Raw genomic sequence first — 19,330 nt, 5'->3', positions numbered from 1 at the left:
TTAAATGTTTTTATATTTAGTCGTCTTTGGTTCCTTCCAAAACTATTTTCCTAGCCATGGAAATATCTCAGTATCATACGGAAACAGTGCAACTGCTGTGGCATACTCACTCCCTAAGGGTGAGTCACGCAACAGTGTACTTATCAAAATGTGACGGTGACCTTGGTCTTGAAAACATTCAACTTCAGAGCTGCTCGCTGTTCTTACGTAGCGTGCGCCAAACCAGGGCACTTTAACTTATTAACTTAAAGCGCCCTGGCGAAACACTGCTCATAGTTGGAGTCTCTTTCCAGCACAGTAAAAGAGCGCAAGGGCGAAAAAAATGAAAAAAAGAGAAAAAAACAAAGAAAGAATACGGAAAACTGTTCCTTACGCAAAGAGCGTTTGAAAACATTTCAAAAGGTACGCTATAACTATTATCAGTTAATTGTCAACAACCGATATCGGGGACAGATCCAGGAATTTTTTAGGGGGAGGGGCGCAGGTCTGAAAAATAAATTTGAGACATTTTTCGATATGTGGTTCGCTAACCAAAAATGTGAACTAGAGTGCTTCATAATACGTATTTATCGCCCTCCTGGAGGCAACATTGAGGAAAGCCATGTTGTTCAACACGAGAGAATCCAGGATTACCATTAAAAAACTTCTCTATTACCATCTTTTTATTATTGCATTATTTTATTTTATTATTATCATTATTTTTCTTAAATTATATTAAGTAAACTATTTTTAATTTAATTTCCTATTAACATAATTCATATTAACTCTTCACTAATATCGTTATTTTTATACTGCATAAGTACTATCGTGGGGTCAGATTTAACCCCATTATTTGTTTTGAAATTAAACTAGGTTAAAACGTATTACCATTAGCAGTTGATTGTTGACCTTTTACTAGTGCTATACTTTAATGGATTTAACTAGTTTTGGGGACAAAAAATATTATCAATTTTTTTTGACTAATTGTCTTTTAGTAATAGATTATTACCAAGCGAAACAACATACTTAAATGAAATAGTTTTTTGTTATCCGAAAATAAAGTATGAAAACAAACTTATTTTCATATAAGGAAAGCATTCAATTATTAGCGCTGAGAAAATGTAACTTGTCGTTTAAAAAAACTGACAATTGATGCTTTTGTGTTTCATCAGTTGCTTGGCTACAGGCCCGTATCCACATGGGTACTAGTGGGCCGTGCTCCTCTAAAGTTTTACTGTCGCCCCTAAAATATTCACGGTAGGCTTGCAAGTGAACTACTCTAACATAGTGATGAACTATAATATGGTTGGAGCGCCCCCCTACCTTCTACCGCCCACTCACATTTTTGGGCTGGCTACGGGCCTGCTTGGCTACCTATCAATACACACAATGTTTAGTCTTAAGGTGCCGTCCACATATTACGTAACGCTATTTTTGACCAATTTTTACCCCCTTCCTTCCCCTTGTCACACTTCGTAGCGCAAGGCTGAACCCCTCCCCCGTTCGTTACGTAACACCTTTATATTTTTGTTTTTTCACCAATCTTGCTTATTTTGGGAGTTATTATAATAAACACTATTTTAATGCGATAACTTTTATTACAAAATGCTTTTATTCTGAATATATTTGTAGTGTTTTTCGCCAATAAATCAAAGTACCGGTACGTATTAGAAAATGGTAGGATGGTAATCATATTTTAACCCCATAAGGTTGCTTAATTAACAGTCCTAATTCTTCAAAACTACATACTGTCGTTTCCTAAGGAGATCACATCTATCCTTTTAAGTCAGATGATGACAAGGAGGAAACACTGACAAGGAAGATGCAGGTGAAACAGGATCTAAAGAACTAACATTGACCTCTTTTTCAGAGATCCAGGATGCTGCGTGCATTTAAAGTTCGCCAGTGTCGACGATACAAAGTTCTCTTCCTCGTCGACCACAGATTCGAAGTGAAGGAGCAAGGACATCTCGTTTGTGAACAAGCTTTCGAGCATCTTTTTTGGACTTCGGACTTCAGTTTACCTCTTTTCATATTCTTCTTGTCCTAAATCAGTGCGAGAATACGAATAAACTCAATTTTTCAGAAATATTCAAATTCAAAAATCAAAAAATTTAGTGCGAATTAGGTTTTTAATATCTTATTTTGATCTACAAATCCTGGATCGTTCTATCGCGGAAAATATAATTTCACGAAAAAGAATTGCTTCTGTTTCCCATGCAAAACCCCTTAGAAGAATAGAGTGAGTAATGATTCGAATCAAAGGTTTCAGATAACATTCTTAAAAATAGCAATACGAGTGGGAATATGAAGGCATTTTCAGGCGGTGGTTACGACGAACAACTAACTCCGGAAAAGCGTGTTCCCTAAATCCAATGCTGCGATAGCCACAAAACTGAGTTTTTTGTATGTCCGGAGTTAGTATTTATGCTGGTGTCTAGTGCGTCTTCGAATCTCTTCTGTATGATTCAATTTATATAAGCTAAAGTTCGCAATTTTCCAAAACAATATATATATATATATATATATATATATATATATATATATATATATATATATATATATATATATATATATATAAATGAAAGTGACTATGTTTGTAACTTAATAACTCTTAACCACCCGACCGATCTCGTTCAAATTTTCAACATAGATGAAGTTCTGACCTGGGATTTTTTTTATCATTTCACTTTGAAGGTGCAACTAGGGGGTGGGGGGATATATAAAAATGATTGAAAATGAACGATGTTAGTGTCAAATGCATACTTTTCGGGGTCGCTGAGATAAACAGTTACACTTTCGATGCAGTTTAAATCTAAAATCACCCCGCAACTTGGGGAAAGGGGAGGATGGCATATATAAAATGTTCGAAAATGACCGATATTAGAGTCGAGTCCATGGTGTTTGGGGTCGCTGAGATGAACAGTAACACTTTCGATGCCGTTTAAATTAAAATTTAGCCATGCAACTTGGAAAAGGGGAGATATATAAAAATGATCTAAAATGACTGATATTTGTGTCAAATCCATAGTTTTTGAAGTCCGTAAGTTGATGGTGACAGTTTTGGTTCCCTTTATATGTATATCCAAAACGAAACCTATTCTCCCCGTATGAAAACGGGTATTCTAGTTAATTTATAAAAAAGAAAAGAACTGAATAAAATTATTTGTTTAAAAGATTGCATATAAATCTGAGAATAAAAATTAAAATTACAGCAGAAAAAAGTGTAACGTAACGAAGACCTAAAGCCCCTCCTCCCCCCTTGTCAGGCTTCGTAACGGAAGGCCGAACCCCCTCCCCCCTTTGCCGCGTTACGTAATATGTGGACGATCCCTAAATGTGTCTTAATCACATATCCGTTAGATACAGAACAAATAAAGACACTTTAGTTGTTCTACTGACAGACAGTACATATAGTTTTTTTTTTTCTTGAATGACCCTTGTGCACATTTCGGTTGCACACAGAACAAATCCAAGGACGTTTTTTGTCATCAATTCGAGGACAAATAGCACATCTTCTCCTTTTAGCTGGAGAATCTGTTTGTGGGCGGTCTTCATTGAAGTTCCCACCAGTTAGTCTGACAATAACTGCTGAAGCCTACGAGAAAGTGTCCCGCATTTGCCCCTTACTTTTAGGTGATCTTGAATGAGAGTCATCCCAATACTCCTCATAAAGTCTCGCCTCTCAAACCTTCTTGGTTCTTTGGAAAGATGGTAAAAAACAAGAATATTTAAGCATGCAACGTCCAATATGCTGTAGAAAATTGCAAGAAACCACCTTTGCACGATCTGCTAGTTCGGAGTTCTGCACACATCTCCGTAACACTCCCCAAGAAAACCACAGAAAAAAATGTAATGCAGAAAACAGATAGCGCAAGTACTATCCTGGAGAAAATTTTGACCCCAGAGGTCCGAAAACATCGAAACAACAAAGCGCATGGACACGAACACCTAGTCGCTACGAGATCTCAAGATCAACTGAAAATTGCCAATATTAAGTTTTAAGTTCCACGATTATGCCGGCTAGGCTAAAGAAGGCGGTGATAATGAGAAAGGAATAAAATGGTGGAATGAAGAAATTGGGACGAAACTGGAGAACCCAGAGAAAACCCACGCACACGGTGTTTATGCAGCACAAGGTTCACTTTGCACGGGCTGGGATCAAACCCAGTACCCCATGCACCAGAGGTGAACGCTCGACCACTGATCCACCGCGGCCCCCTAGCAAGACGAGAATAGACGACTGAACCTCAGTCAAGCAATATATATATATATATATATATATATATATTCCACAGCTAGAAATGTGCTAGGTCAAATTTGACCACACGATAGTAGTTACGAGTTAAGTATGTAGTTATAACTTAGGAAAAAGATAAGTTAAAACTTAGATTTCTTAATAAAAATAACTTTGTATACTGTTAGTATATATATATATAACGCAGCAGCTGAAATGCGTGAGGTAGGGGGATATGCTAATTTTAATTAATTGGATCGGAGTAAGCGGAAGGACAGAAAAAATCGGGAGACAGCAAAGTTTTGTATACGAAAAGGGTAAATTTATATTATTCCCCTATATCATAATACAATTTGTCTGCAGGGAGCAGACGTCGTTACATGGGACGGACGCTCGTTCTCTTATTCCCCTCTGGTATTATCACTGATTCTTAAGTTTCACATAATTCGGGGTATCACGAGGGGGCCGCGGTGGCTCAGTGGTAGAGCCCAGACCCCGCCAAGTGAACTTTATGGTGGACAAACACCGTGTGCGTGGGTTTTCTCGGGGTTCTCCCGTTTCCTCCCACTTTCCTCATTCCACCATTTCATTCATTATTCATCATCACCGTCTCCTTTAGCCTAACCGGCATAACCATGAGACATAAAACTCAAAGGTTTCATTTCATTTCATTGGGGATATCACAAACGTGTTAGGGCATGAAAAGTGGAAGGACATCACGAACGAATCTTGTGTATGCAACTTCTACTAGGAGAACTTATAAGAGTAAGACGGAAAAGAAAGACAGGTAACATACTGTATATAATAAAGTTCATATTATAGTAAGTTCAATAATGAAATACCAAATGTGAGTTTTGAATATATATCCTAGCATAATACATATTTATTTTTACATAATATCTTACAAGAAGTTAAATCCCAAAACTTACCTTGCATACTCCACAGTGTAAAGACAAAAAAAGTGTGATTATAATGTGACAACTTTCTATATATAATTCCACATTATGTAATAATTTCGAACATCCAAATATGTGGATTCTGTCAAAGATCTTCCAATGAGAATGTTTTTTTCTTTCTTTTCAGTTCTACACTCAATTCCATTATGATGATTTGGTGCTGCTCGCGTTAATTGTTCAGAGTGTTGGTTACATCATGTAATTTTTATTGACTTAAGCCACAATCTTACAAAAGTCCGCGATAATCACTGGTACTTGTATATACAGTATATATATATATATATATATATATATATATAATATGTATGTTATTATTGTAGCCCTAACTGTTGCTCTAATGACTAGCGCATGAGCCTTTTCTGTATGAGAGCTCGAGTTCGAGTTCCACTTTAAACTGTAGATCTACCATCTACGTCTCATATAATCTCCGTTCTCAGGAAGAAAGCTAAAATTCACATTTTGTTTGATTTGGTTTCGTCTCTCTCCGAATTACATGGGGCTGATCTCAAAACAGATTTGTAGTACTCTCTTCAATTGCCTTCAAGCGACATAAAAATTAGCAGAGTATTTCTTCTGAATCGTGACCAGAAACTACTTTACGAGACAAGAGGAGACGGGAAAAACTTTTTAGATTATCGAGACGAAAGAGAAATAATCGTCTTCGAAAACCGAGACGAGACGAGAATTCTATAAAAATTGACGAGACGATAAAATCTTATTTCTCGTCTTTCTCGTGAGGAACATACTATATTTGGGATTGAATTATGGTCCTCACATCAAATATAAAGGTTGTACTACTGAGCCATCAATTTTCTCCCTTCTTAGTGACACGGAAGACTTGATTTGATTACCGGTACGTTTGTGTAGTGTTCCGCACGAGACGAGACGAGAAATACAGTTTTCTCCTGTCGGCTATTAAATTAAGTGTTGGATTCTCGTCTCATTTTGATTCTCGAAGAATTATTTTTCTTCTTGTTTTATGAATTTATGCCTTGCCTTTCTTCTTAATTTTATCTAGAAATTATGAAAATGTTTCCGAGTTACGAGAGTTCCACTAAGAGTGTAATATATCAACATTTAAATCATATTTATTATTGAAGTATATTATGTAATAACTTACGTATCTTAAAATGTTGATAAATACTCTTTATTGTCCGTGCTCTTGGGTTTTCTCGGGGTTCTCCCGTTTCCTCCGTTTCTTCATTCCAGCATTTCATTCATTTCTTATCATCACCGTCTCCTCTAGAATAATCGGCATAACCTTGGGACGTAAAACTGAAAGATTTCATTTTATCATTCATTGTGTTCGTACAACCACTGTAATAATTTATGAACTTTTTACTATGAATCATGTAATACTAAAACACTGGTATCAAAGACTTCAGTCAATTGTTGCCCCTAAGACTTGTCTCAAAAATGAGACAACAATTGTAGTTTCTCGTCTCGTCTCTAACTTGGACATACACCTCTTGTCTTAACTCTTATTAGAACATACACTTCTCGTCTCCTTTCCGAGACGACACGAGAAATTTCTGTATCCTGCACATTACTTTCTTTGCTTCTCAAAATACTAAATTTCTCCAAATACCTTTCATGCCACTTGTTTTCATTTGATTGATTCATCAAGTATTTAAAAGTTAAACTAAATTTAAATATTTCTCTTTGAAGTATAATCTCTTTCTAATCAGATATGCTTTATTTAAACGAAAAATTCTTTATGCGATCTAGCATGATGCAAAGATTTTAGAAGAACCCGTAGTTACAAATCCTACTAACCTATTTTTCTCTTGAAATTTTTGTCAGAAATATAATTTCTAAGAATTTTTTTTTATATATAATACGTATGTTTTCTCTTACCATTATTCTCTGGACAATAATTTTAATGTGATAGGATTTAAGTTCTATATCTCTCTCTCTCTTCTTAACACTCAGTGCGTATCATTCTAAATTACTATATACATGGTGTTTCAAAACAACACCCACAACGTTCGGGAGTTGATTCCTGACACCAAGATAAGACAAAAGTATAGACCAACCTGTGTGCACAAATGCTTCCTTTGAGTTAGAGGCTGTCGAAAACGCGAAAAAATGAACTTTAAAGGTCCACAGCTCCAAAACTATGGGACCTACCGTAGTCGAGTCAAGACTTAACTTAGGACCTAAGATGTTCACTATCCAAATATCCATGTTTCAGAATCCTGCAGTACTTCCGCGACAATTTTTATAGAGGTACTTGATGAGTGTTTGAAATTATATGCCCGTAGCCAAATTACTTCTATAAAATTTGTTGCGGGAGTACCGCAGGATTCTGAAACATGTATTTTTGGATAGAGTACACGCTAGTTCCTAAGTGAAGTTTTCACCCGACTACTGTAGGTCCCATAGGTTTAGGGCTATGGACCATTAAATTTCATTTTTTATGTTTTCGACAGACTATAACTCGGAAAGGAAGCATTTGTGCACCTAGGTTCGTCTATACTTTTTGTTTTATCTTGGTGTCAGGACTCAGCTTCCAAACGTTGTCGGTGTTCTTTTGAAACACCCTATGTATATATATATATATATATATATATATATATATATATGTATATATGTATATATGTATATATATATATATATATATATATATATATATATATATATATATATATATATATATATATATCATGATTTACAAAAATGTCTGTAAAACGGCTTGTTTCTTTTAAAAAACTCTCGTGTTGAGCGGTCTAACGGCCTAGCTAATTCTGCGGCTGCCTGTCACTACTTTGTGTGACGTCACTCGCTACGGTGAAGGGCTTCTCTTGAGACTGTCTTGCCTTACCCCGATGAAAATCAAACAATTTGTTTGCAAACACAGCCACAGCTGGCGGCAGAGGGGGAGTGGCACAAAACGCACAAAGCTCGTTGTATAGCTGCAAATACTTAGAACTATGAGACGTAAGACCCATAGACAACTATAGTTGCTCTCTTGTTACAAGGCGTTCAGTCAGGGAGACAACATTGGTCTTGGTTGCCTCGCACCTACCAAGGTCAGTTAATGCGACGGAAGGAAACAACAGCAACATAAAACTACTCCTTTCTGTTTACTTTTCGCGAATATTTATCACATTCGTGGGTACAGGTCACGTACTGCGTATATTTAAATGACATGTTGTTGAAGAATATATTCCCCATAAAGATGTGAGTACTGAGAAGGAAAAAAAAACATGTAGCTATTTTTTTCTCCTCTTTCTAATAGCCAGTGGAAATGTGTATGGCTGTTTCAACATCCTTCTTGTAATTTGTTAGGATTCACTTCCTCTTTTTAGTTAACCTTTGGGTATGAATAACACGGGACAACTCGTGGTTTTTATGATAGTGGCGTATTTTCGCGCCCGGAGCATTACGGAAATAATAAGTAATGTAGACTCCGATGCTTTTGAAACGGACGATGAAGGTAGTTTGTAGAAAGATTCTAGCATCAATTTATGTGACACGCATCTACCTCTATCTATTTCGAAATACTGTGTGATATACAATATACGGAATTCAAGATGGCTGCCATGATGTACACTAAATCATTTAACGTTGTTTCTACTAACTAAACTAACTAATTCTATGGCCTATGGAACCCGGAGGTTCAATGCCGCGTTCACAAAAGCTCTCCGCTGACTTCTATCCTTAGCTAACTGCATCCCGTTTCTACTTTGTATTCCAATCTCTGCGAGATCCATCTTAATATTGTCCTCCCATCTGCGTCTGAGTCTTCCTAATGGTCGTTTTCCGATTGGTCTTCCAGTCAAGACTTTGAAAGCCTTTCTACTTTCTTCCATTCTAGCTACATGACCCACCCACCTAAGCCTCCTAGACTTGATGACCCTAACAATGTAGGGTAAACCGTATAAATTATGTAGTTCCTCGTTATGAAGTTTCCGCCATTCCCCATTCCCGTTCCTCTTGGGTCCAAATATTCGTCTCAGGATCTTGTTCTCAAATACTTTCAGTCTATGTTCTTTCCTCAGAATAAGCGACCATGTTTCGCAACCATACAGAACAAAGGCATAATTATCGTTTTGTATATTTGTATGGAAGTGCGTCGGGACCGTAATATGGCAAATTGTGGATGCGTTAAAATATTAAATAATACTTTTGATAAAGTGGATAATTTCATATATCTAGGATCAATATTAACAGACGAAAATCATATTCACGAAGAAATTAAATGTCGACTAAAAGCAGGGAATTTGTGTTACTATTCGGTTCAAAATCTCTTGTCGTCGCGAATTCTGTCGAGAAATTTGAAACTTAAAATATACAAAACGATAATCTTGCCTGTTGTTCTGTATGGTTGCGAAATATGGTCGCTTACTCTGAGGGAAGAACATAGACTGAAAGTATTTGAGAAGAAGATTCTTAGACGAATATTCGGACCCAAGAGGAACTTCATAACAAGGAACTACATAATTTATACGGTTTACCCAACATTGTTAGGGTCGTAAAGTCTAGTGGGGGCGGGTCATGTAGCTAGAATGGAAGAATGCTTTCAAAGTCTTGACTGGAAGACCAATCGAAAAATGACCATTGGGAAGACCTAGGCGCAGATGGGAGGACAATATTAAGATCGATCTTGCAGAGATAGGGATACAAAGTAGAAACTGGATCCAATTGGCTAGGTATAGAAGTCAGTGGAGAGCTCTTGTGAATGCGGCATTGAACCTCCGGGTTCCATAGGCCATAGAGAAAAAAATATTTTAAGCTTCAGATTCCTCAACAGAATTCGCGACGACAAGAGATTTTGTACAGAATAGTAACACGAATTTCCTGCTTTTAATCGACATTTAATTTCTTCGTCAATATGATTTTCCTTTGTTAATATTGATCCTAGATATTTGAAAGTATCCACTTTATCAAAAGTATTATTTAATATTTTAACGCATCCATAATTTGTTGTATTACGGTCCCGACGCACTTCCATGTATTTAGTTTTCTCTGCATTTACTTCTAAACCCTGCAAGCGTTTAATAAAATACCTGAATTTCTTTCGATTTTTCTCCTATCATCTCCTATTAAATTTACATCATCAGCATATGCCGTAACTTGGTGAATACCGTTCAACTCTAGGGCCTGGTGGCTATCTTTGATTTTCCTTATAGCGTATTCCAGAACAAAGTTAAATAATAATGGAGACAACGCTTCTTCTTGTTTCAGGCCATTTTCGACGTGAAAGCTCGTGGACAAAGATTTTCCTACCCGGACTTTACTTTGGGATTCATTTAAACATATCTTAATAAATCTAATTAGCTTTCTCGGTATTCCAAGTTCTGTAAGAACGTTGTATAATGTTTCTCTCCTAACGGAGTCGTACGCCTTTCTAAAATTATAAATAGTTGACGTACCGCGGCATTGTATTTCCACTTATTTTCTAGTATTTGGCGAATGGTAAATATATGGTCGATAGTTGATCGGTTTCGTCTAAATCTGCACTGATAATCTCCAATAATTTCATCTGCGTATGTGGTCAATCTTGCTAATAGAATATTTGAAAGGATTTTATAGGATGTTGACAAAAGAGAGATGCCTCTTTAATTATTACAGTCAGTTTTGTCGCCTTTCTTGTGAATTGGAACAATGATTGATTCTTTCCACTCCTGTGGCAATTCTTCCTTGTTCCAGATAAGGAGAATGAGTTTGTGTATCTTGTTCCACAATTTTTCGTCTCCAGCTAAAATTAACTCAGCCGGAATTCCATCTACACCTGGAGATTTGTGTTTCATTAATTTCTTTATAGCGGTTTCTACTTCTATTCGGTTGGATTCTGGAATATACTGTTCTGCGGTGTGTATCTCCTTTTCTACAAGCACACTAGTTCTTGGTTGCGTGTTAAGCAAATCGTCAAGGAAATCTTTCCATCTATTTAGGATGCTATTCATATCAGCGAGAACTGTACCGTCAGATTTCTTTAATATATAAGCACGAGGTTGATAGTCTTTCTTAAATTCTCTGATCCCCTTATACATGTCCCGGATGTTTTTATTTTTACTATTATCTTCAAGTTCTTTAATTTTAGCTTTCAGAAAATTGCGTTTCTTTGTTCTAAAAGTTTTGGAAGTTTCCCGTGTGATGTGTACGAAATTTTGTGTAGTTATTTCATTCGGATTTTGTAGCCAGCGTAATTTTGACTGTTTTCTCTTTTCTGTTATTTTAATGCATTCCTGGTCGAACCATGGTTTGTTCCTACGTATTTCCGCGTGTCCCAATTTTTCTTTTGCTGAAATTTTAATGCAATCTCTAATTTCAATCCAGGTATCCTCAACACTAGTGCATTCCGAATCTTCTAAAGCCGAGAATATATTCGAAACTTCCATCTGGTATTCTTCTCTTAGCTGGCTCTCTTCTAATTTCTTTAAATTGAATCTCTCCGTTTTCGGACAATGAATATTACCTTTATTCAACGATAATCTCTTTCGTATTATCGCTGCTATCAGGTAGTGATCAGTATTACAATCAGCCCCTCTAAACGACCGGACATCAATTATGCTAGATTGCCTTCTTCTATCTACTAAAACGTGATCAATTTGATTATGTGTTTTTCCGTCTGGTGATGTGTGTATTTATGAACGTTGCGATGTGGGAATTTTGTACTCTTCACGATTAGGTTTTTGGATGTTGCAAAGTTCACAAGTCTAACACCGTTGTCATTACTTTCCTTATGCAGACTTTCGTTCTCCATAATCGGTTTGAAAATATCCTCTCGTCCTATCTTCGCATTGAAATCCCCCAATAGAATTTTCATATGGTATAGCGGGAGTTGGTCAAATATCCGTTCCACTTCTTCGTAAAAACTGTCTTTTATTCGTCATCTTTTTCTTCAGTTGTGGCACGTACATTTAAAACAATAATATCACACCACCGTCCCTTAAAAGTAGTAAAAGAAAGTCTGTCAGTAACTAATTCAATCCGTTTAATTGGTGGTAATATTCGTTTGTGAACGAAAGATCCTGTTCCTAACTGGTGATTTTTATTTCCTTCCCCGTAAAGGAAAGTAAAATTTCCGGAATTCGCAGATCCATTTCTATCCCACCTAACTTCCTGAACTCCTACTACGTACATCCTGTATTTCTCTAACTCACTCGTTACGGATTTTAACGCGCCTGCCCTATAAAGACTTCTAATATTCCAAGTTCCAAATCTCATGTCCATTTTCTTTTGCTGAGGTCGTGAAAATTAACAGTCCTTGTCCGAGGTTTTTGTGAATATTTCTGAACAAGTGATTTTTTTTACAGGATGAGGTTGTTAGCCCTACCCAAACCCCAAGCTGGAGGACCATTCCTATTCGGCTGTCCGCGACTGCTTATTCAAGATATTCGCAGCTAACCTCTATATCTAGAGGCCTTCTCCTCGATCCGCAACCTGAGGACGCGCCGTGCCGTGGTGACAGGAACCCACGTTACACGGATGCTGTTTCTACACCAATGTCAAATTGTAACATTTTCTTTTGCTCCGTTCATGGGTCTCTTTGTTACTGCCCTGTCACGATACATTTTTTCTATTAGATATATATGTCAAACATAGCACTCCTTGTCCCAAACAAATGATGTGTAAAAAATGAGTTCACATTCTCATTTGGGGGAATATTCAATCTTAGGTTGAAGTGTAAAATCATAACCTTTTACATTTAAAATAATATTGTGTGATATGCAATATGGCGGAATTCACGTACTACGTACATTTAAATGACATGCTGTGTCAAGTATATATTCCCTATAAAGATATGAGTACTCAGAAGGAAAGATCCACTCCAAATCGATGCGTCTACGCATGTCGTTATTATTGTTCTGTCCCAATGACCTGTATACAGATCCACATATGTCTTCTCACAGCAACATTATACTAATCTCTTCCACAGAATATTTTTCATTCTGTATTTGATTCAGGGGTAGAAATGACATTTTAGAACTAAGGAGAAAGTCAATAATTTATACACTTTGATTAGGCTATGTATCGAGAATACAAATTCAGAAAGTCGGAAGTGCAAGCAAACTTTAATGGAGAACGACTTAAGCAATAGCGATTGTTCCAGAACAATCAACAACCAAACAAAACTAATATCATCATTCAAATTTCCTATTTGTTACTAATAACTACAGATATTTTTCCTTCTTTTGCACAAACACTTCAACTTACAAAGGGAATACTATACCCTTGTGCATGCCTGATTTCCACTCTTGCTTTGATCTCAGGCTTTTTACACGTGGAACCCTATTTTGACGCGGGACCCTTTTGACTCGTGTCTTTTTGTCGCGGGGCCCTTGCGCCCGGACCTTTTCAGCGCTGGGCCGTTTTAACTCAGGCCCTTTTGAGGCGGGGTCCTTTTGACCCTGACTCTTTTGACGCAGGACCCTTTTAACTCGAGCCTTTTGACCCGGGCAATTTTGACGCGGGGCCGTTTCTACTCAGGGCCTTTTGTCGCGAGGCCCTTTTACCCGAGCCCTTTTGACCTGCGCTCTTTTAACTCGGGGCTGTTTTTACTCGGGCCCGTTTGACGCAAGACCCTTTTGACTTTTGTTTTTTCCCGCGGGACCCTTTTCACCCGGGACTGTTTGACGCGGGGCCGGTTTGACTCGGGCACTTTTGTTGCTGAGACCTTTTGAGCCGGACATTTTGGCTAAGGCCTTCTTGTAGCGGGGCCCGTTTTGACACGGGTCCATTTAACATAGGGCCTTTTTAAGTCGGGGTCCTTTTGACCCGGGATCTTTCGACGCAGGGCCCTTTTAACTCGAGTCCTTTTGACCCGGGATCTTTTGATGCAGGGCGGTATAAACCCGGCCCTTTTATCTCGGAGACCCTATCACCCGGGCCCTTTAGACTTGAGTCCTTTGGTCGTGGAGATCTATTGACCCCAGGCCGTTTAGACTCAGGCACTTTTGTCGTGGAGTCCTTTTATCCGGGCCCTTTTGACCAGGCCTTTTTAACGCAGACCCGTTTTTACTCGGATCTTTTTGTCGCGGTACCTTTTGACCCGAGCCTTTTTGACTCGGGCATTTTGGTAGCGGACCCCTTTTGGCACGGTCCATTTGACGTAGGGACGTTTTGACTCGACTTCTCTTAACACGGGACCCTTTTGACTCTGTTCATTTTGTCGCGGAGAACTTTGACCCAGGTCTTTTTCACACTAGGCTGTTTTGACTCAGGCCCTTTTGAGGCGGGGTCCTTTTGACCCTGGCTCTTTTGACGCAGGGCCCTTTTAACTCGAGTCTTTTGACCCGGGCAATTTTGACGCGGGGCGGTTTCAACCCAGGGCCTTTTGTCGCGAGGCCCTTTTACCCGAGCCCTTTTGACCTGCGCTCTTTTAACTCGGGGCCGTTTTTACTCGGGCCCGTTTGACGCAGGATCCTTTTGACTCTTGTTTTTTTTCCCGCGGGACCCTTTTCACCCGGGATCGTTTGACGTGGGGCGGTTTGACTCGGGCACTTTTGTTGCGGAGACCTTTTGATCCGGACCTTTTGACTAACGCCTTCTTGCAGCGGAGCCCGTTTTGACACGGGTCCATTTAACATAGGGCCCTTTTAAGTCGGGGTACTTTTGACCCGGGATCTTTCGACGCCGGGCCCTTTTAACTCGAGTCCTTTTGACCCGGGCTTTTTTGATACGGGGCCGTTTAAACTCGGACACTGTTATCGCGGAGACCCTTTCACCCGGGCCCTTTAGACTTGAGTCCTTTGGTCGTGGAGATCTTCTGACCCCGGGCCGTTTAGACTCAGGCACTTTTGTCGTGGAGTCCTTTTATCCGGGCCCTTTTGACCAGGCCTTTTTAACGCAGAGCCGTTTTTACTCGGGCCAGTTTGACGCAGAGCCATTTTGACTCAGATCTTTTTGTCGCGGGACAATTTGACCCGAGCCTTTTTGACTCGGGCGTTTTTGTAGCGGACTCCTTTTGGCACGGTTTATTTGACGTAGGGCCTTTTTGACTCGACTTCTCTTAACACGGGACTCTTTTGACTCTGGTCATTTTGTAGCGGAGCACTTTGAACCCAAGCCTTTTTCACGCTGGTCTATTTTCAAACGGAACCTTTTGAGGCGGGCTCTTTTGGCGCACTGCCCTTTAAACTCGAGTCCTTTTGAGCCGGACCCTTTTGACAAGGGGTTGTTTTGACTCGGGCCTTTTGTCGCGGAGACATTTTGACCCAGGCCTTTTGGACGCGGAGCCGTTCTGACTCGGGCCCTTTTGAGGCGAGTCCTTTTAACCCGGCCTCTTTTGACCCAGGGCCACTTTGTCGCGGGCCCTTTTGACCCGGCTCCTTTTACCGCGGGGCAGTTTGACTCGGCCCCTTTTGGCACAGAGACTTTTGTCGTGGAGATCTCATGACCAGGGGCCGTTTTTAGTCGGGGCCTTTTGTCGCGGGGGGAGCCATTTACCCGGGTTATTTTGCCGGGATACATTTTGACCTGGGCTCTTTTCACGCGGGACCGTTTTCACTCGGGAACGTTTGACGCAGGACCCTTTTGACTCAGGTCTTTTTTGTCGCAGGACCTTTTTGAGTCGGATCCATTTGACGCGGGGCCGTTTTGACTCTGGCACTTTTGTTGCGGAGACCTTTGGACTAGGTCCCTTTTGAGTCGGTCTCTTTTGTAGCGGGGCCCGTTTTGACACGGGTCCATTTAACGCTGGGCCGTTTTAACGTGGGTCCGTTTTGCCTGAGCCATTATGTCGCGGGCCCTTTTGACAGTTGCCGTTTTGACTGGGACCTTTCTGTCCTCGCCCTTTTGTCTGGCCCTTTTGACATGGAACTATATATATAACACAGAGCTGAAATGCCTGGAGCAGGCTGCGCGATGAGTAAATTGATTATTAATCGATCCCTGGCGCAGTAAAATTAGTTATGCTACTGGTCATATCTCTTTCTTTCTCTTCTCTCTACATCATGTCTGGAGATGAATGTTCTGACTAATAGGCTACAGCGGCGACTTTCAAAAGTAAGAAGATATATGTTATCAATTATAAATGTTATGAATTTAAACAATATGTATAATCTATAGGGCAATAAATCGAAAAACTCTATATGGGCCTTTTGCCCCCCCCCCCCCCCCGTTGGAAAAAATTCTGCTGGTGTTAGTGATTATCATGTTGCTTAGTTACTGTATTATATTGTGCTATAAACACAATAAATACTTCTGTGTTTTATTTAATAATAAGAACCTTATTTATGTTTATTACGGCCCTTGCTTGACAACAGCGAGACATATTCACGCTCAGTGTAATTAGTTTCCATTCTCAAATAAGGTCAGTGAAGCGAATGAAATAATTTACGTACACACTTAAGACTTAGAAAAGTGTCCTGCGAACATGTCGTAGTAAATTTCTGAAGAGTAAAAAGCGCTAGTACTAATTGTTAGCAGTTATTAATTTAACATATAAGACAATAAATTGAAAACTGAGAATACGAATCTTTTCAGAGATGACCGTGTACTGACGCTTCAAATCTGTTCCTTTACTCCCTATACCTACGTTAGTTCCCTAGTCAAAATAAAAACTCTTCAAAATTAATCACAATTTCTTATGCAACCATCCCTTCTTTGGTGTACTGCGCAATCACATACCCGTCACGGCGATGTAAAGGCACTTTTGGCGACGAGGATACAATAAATACATACCGTTACTGTTGGCGAAGAACCCGTGAAAGGTACAGTGCGCCCTTTACATAAGGCACCCTACAACACATCACATTATGGATAAGTGGTTTTCGTTATCCTGTATACCAGCTTTGTTTAATAAATTCAAATACTGACTGGTAGTACAGAACGTGTGAAGAATACAAGGCGCCCTCAGGTTGTGGATCGAGAAGAAGGCCTCTGGGATATAGAGGTTAGCTGTGAATATACTGAGTAATCAGTCGCGGACAGACAAGGGGTGATAACCCAGCTTGAAAATTTGGTGTGAGGCTAACAACCTCATCCATTAAAAAAAAAAAAAAAAAGATTTTTCAGATAAGTTTGCAGAATCCTCTGATCAGAACTGATAACTTGGCACGAACTCCGCACAGTAAAATTGACATGAGATGTGGAACATAAAATATAAGAAGTCTCTATAGGATAGGCGCGTTAAATTTTGTAAAAAATGAGTTTAGAAATAAGAGGTTGGACCTAGTGGGATATCAGGGAGTTAGATAGGAAGGAAATGGAGGAGTCAAGTCGGGAAATTTTACGTTCTTTTACGGGTAACAAATTAAAAATTACCAACTGGAAACTGGGCTTTCCGTTCACAAACGAATACGTAATATTAGCAATTACATAGGTTGAATTTGTTAATGATAGATTTTTTCTTTTACTCCTCTTAAGGGTCGGTGGTTAATATTATTATTTTAAATGCACATGCCCCAACAGAAAATAAGGATGGCGATTTAAACAATACAGTTTTTACGAAAGAATAGAACGGGTATTTGATCATCTTCTGCAATACCATATGAAAATTCTGTTAGGCGGTTTCAATGCGAAGGTAGAACCAGAGAGTATTTTCAAACCGATTATAGGGAATAAATGTTTGCATAAGGAAGGTTGTGACAATGGTGTTAGACTCGTGAACTGTGCAACATCCAGAAACCTTATCGTGAAGATTACAAAATTCCAACATCGCGACATTCATAAATATACTTGGACCTCATCAGATGGAAAAACACATATTCAAACTGATAATGTTTTAGTAGACAGAAAAGAACAGTCTAGCACAACTGATGTTCGGTCGTTCAGAGGAGTTGATTGTGATAGTAAGAGAGAGACTATCGTTGAATAAAGGAAATATTCAATATCTGAAAACGGAGCGGTATTTTGTTTTTAAATAGAGGAGAGTCAGGTGAGAGGGAGCCAGATTGAAGTGTCGAATAGACTCTCGGTTTTAGAAGGTTCGGAGTGCACTAGTGTTCAAGAACTTGGTTGAAATTAGAGATAACTTTAAAATTTCAGCAAAATAAATATTGGAGCACGCAGAAATACGTAGGAACAAACCATGGTTCAACCAGGAATGTACTAAAGTAGCAGAGAAGAGAAAACAGAAGAAACAGCGTTGGCTACAAAATCCGAACTAAATAACTGCATAAAATTTCATTGTCATCTGGCAGAAAACTTCTAAAACTTTTAGAACAAAGAAACGCTACTTTTGAAAGTTAAAATTAATTAACTTGAAGATAATAGTTAGAACAAAAACATTCGGGACATGTATAAATGCATCAACGAACTTAAGAAGGGCTATCATCTTCGTGCTTATATGTTAAAGAAACCTAAGGGTATAGTTCTCACTGATACAGAGAGCATCTTAAATAGGTGAAAAGATTTCTTTGACGATTTGCTTAACACATAGCCAAAAACTAATGCGCGTGGAGAAAGTGAAATGCACAGAGCATAACCGTATATTCCAGAACCTAACCAGGCAGAAATAGAAACTGCTATTTAAAAAAAATAATAATAAACACACATCTCCGGGTGTAGACGAAATTCTGGTTGACTTAATATTAGATGGAGGGGAAAAATTGTAGAGCAAGATACACAAACTCATTCTCATTATCTGGAACGAGGAGGAATTACCACAAGAGTGAAAAGAATCAATCATTGTTCCAGTTCAGAAGAAAAGCAACAAAACAGATCTAATAATTATCGAGGTATTTCTCTTCTGTCAACATCCAATAAATCCTCTTACACATTGTATTAGGAAGATTGACTCCATACGGAGATGAAATTATTGGAGATTATGAGAGCGGATGTAGGTAAAATCAATCAACTATCGACCAGATATTTACCATTCGACTAATACTTGGAAAGAAATGAGAGAATACAACATCCTGACACATCAATTATTGACTTTAGACTCTGGTAGGAGGGAAACATTGTACAATATGCTTACAGAATTTGCAATACCGAAAAAGGTAGATTAATTAAGATATGTTTATATGAATCCCGAAGTAAGGTTCGAGTAGAGAAATTCTTGTTCACGAGCTTTCACGTTGAGAATGACCTGAAACAAGGAGATGAGTTGTCGTCATAATTATTTAACTTTGTTCTGGAGAACATTATAAGGAAAATCAAAGACAGCACTCAGGTACTAGAGCTGAATTGTATTTGCCAGGTTATTGCGTATGCTGATATGTAAATTTAATAGGGAATGATAGAACAATAGAAAGGAATGCAG

General features: G+C 38.7%; 1 protein-coding gene across 2 annotated transcripts in view; it reads right to left on the bottom strand.

Annotated features, from left to right (window-relative positions):
• The window catches only part of LOC145678425 (alpha-1-inhibitor 3-like), a 2,648,409-nt gene that overhangs the window by 755,039 nt on the left and 1,874,040 nt on the right, over positions 1 to 19,330 (bottom strand). The gene's annotated exons all lie outside the window — the stretch shown is intronic.

This window comes from Thermobia domestica, chromosome 2, assembly GCF_964235325.1.
Source record: "Thermobia domestica chromosome 2, izTheDome1.hap1.1, whole genome shotgun sequence".
Lineage (NCBI taxonomy): Eukaryota > Metazoa > Arthropoda > Insecta > Zygentoma > Lepismatidae > Thermobia > Thermobia domestica.
This window is presented reverse-complemented; position numbering and strand designations above follow the sequence as displayed.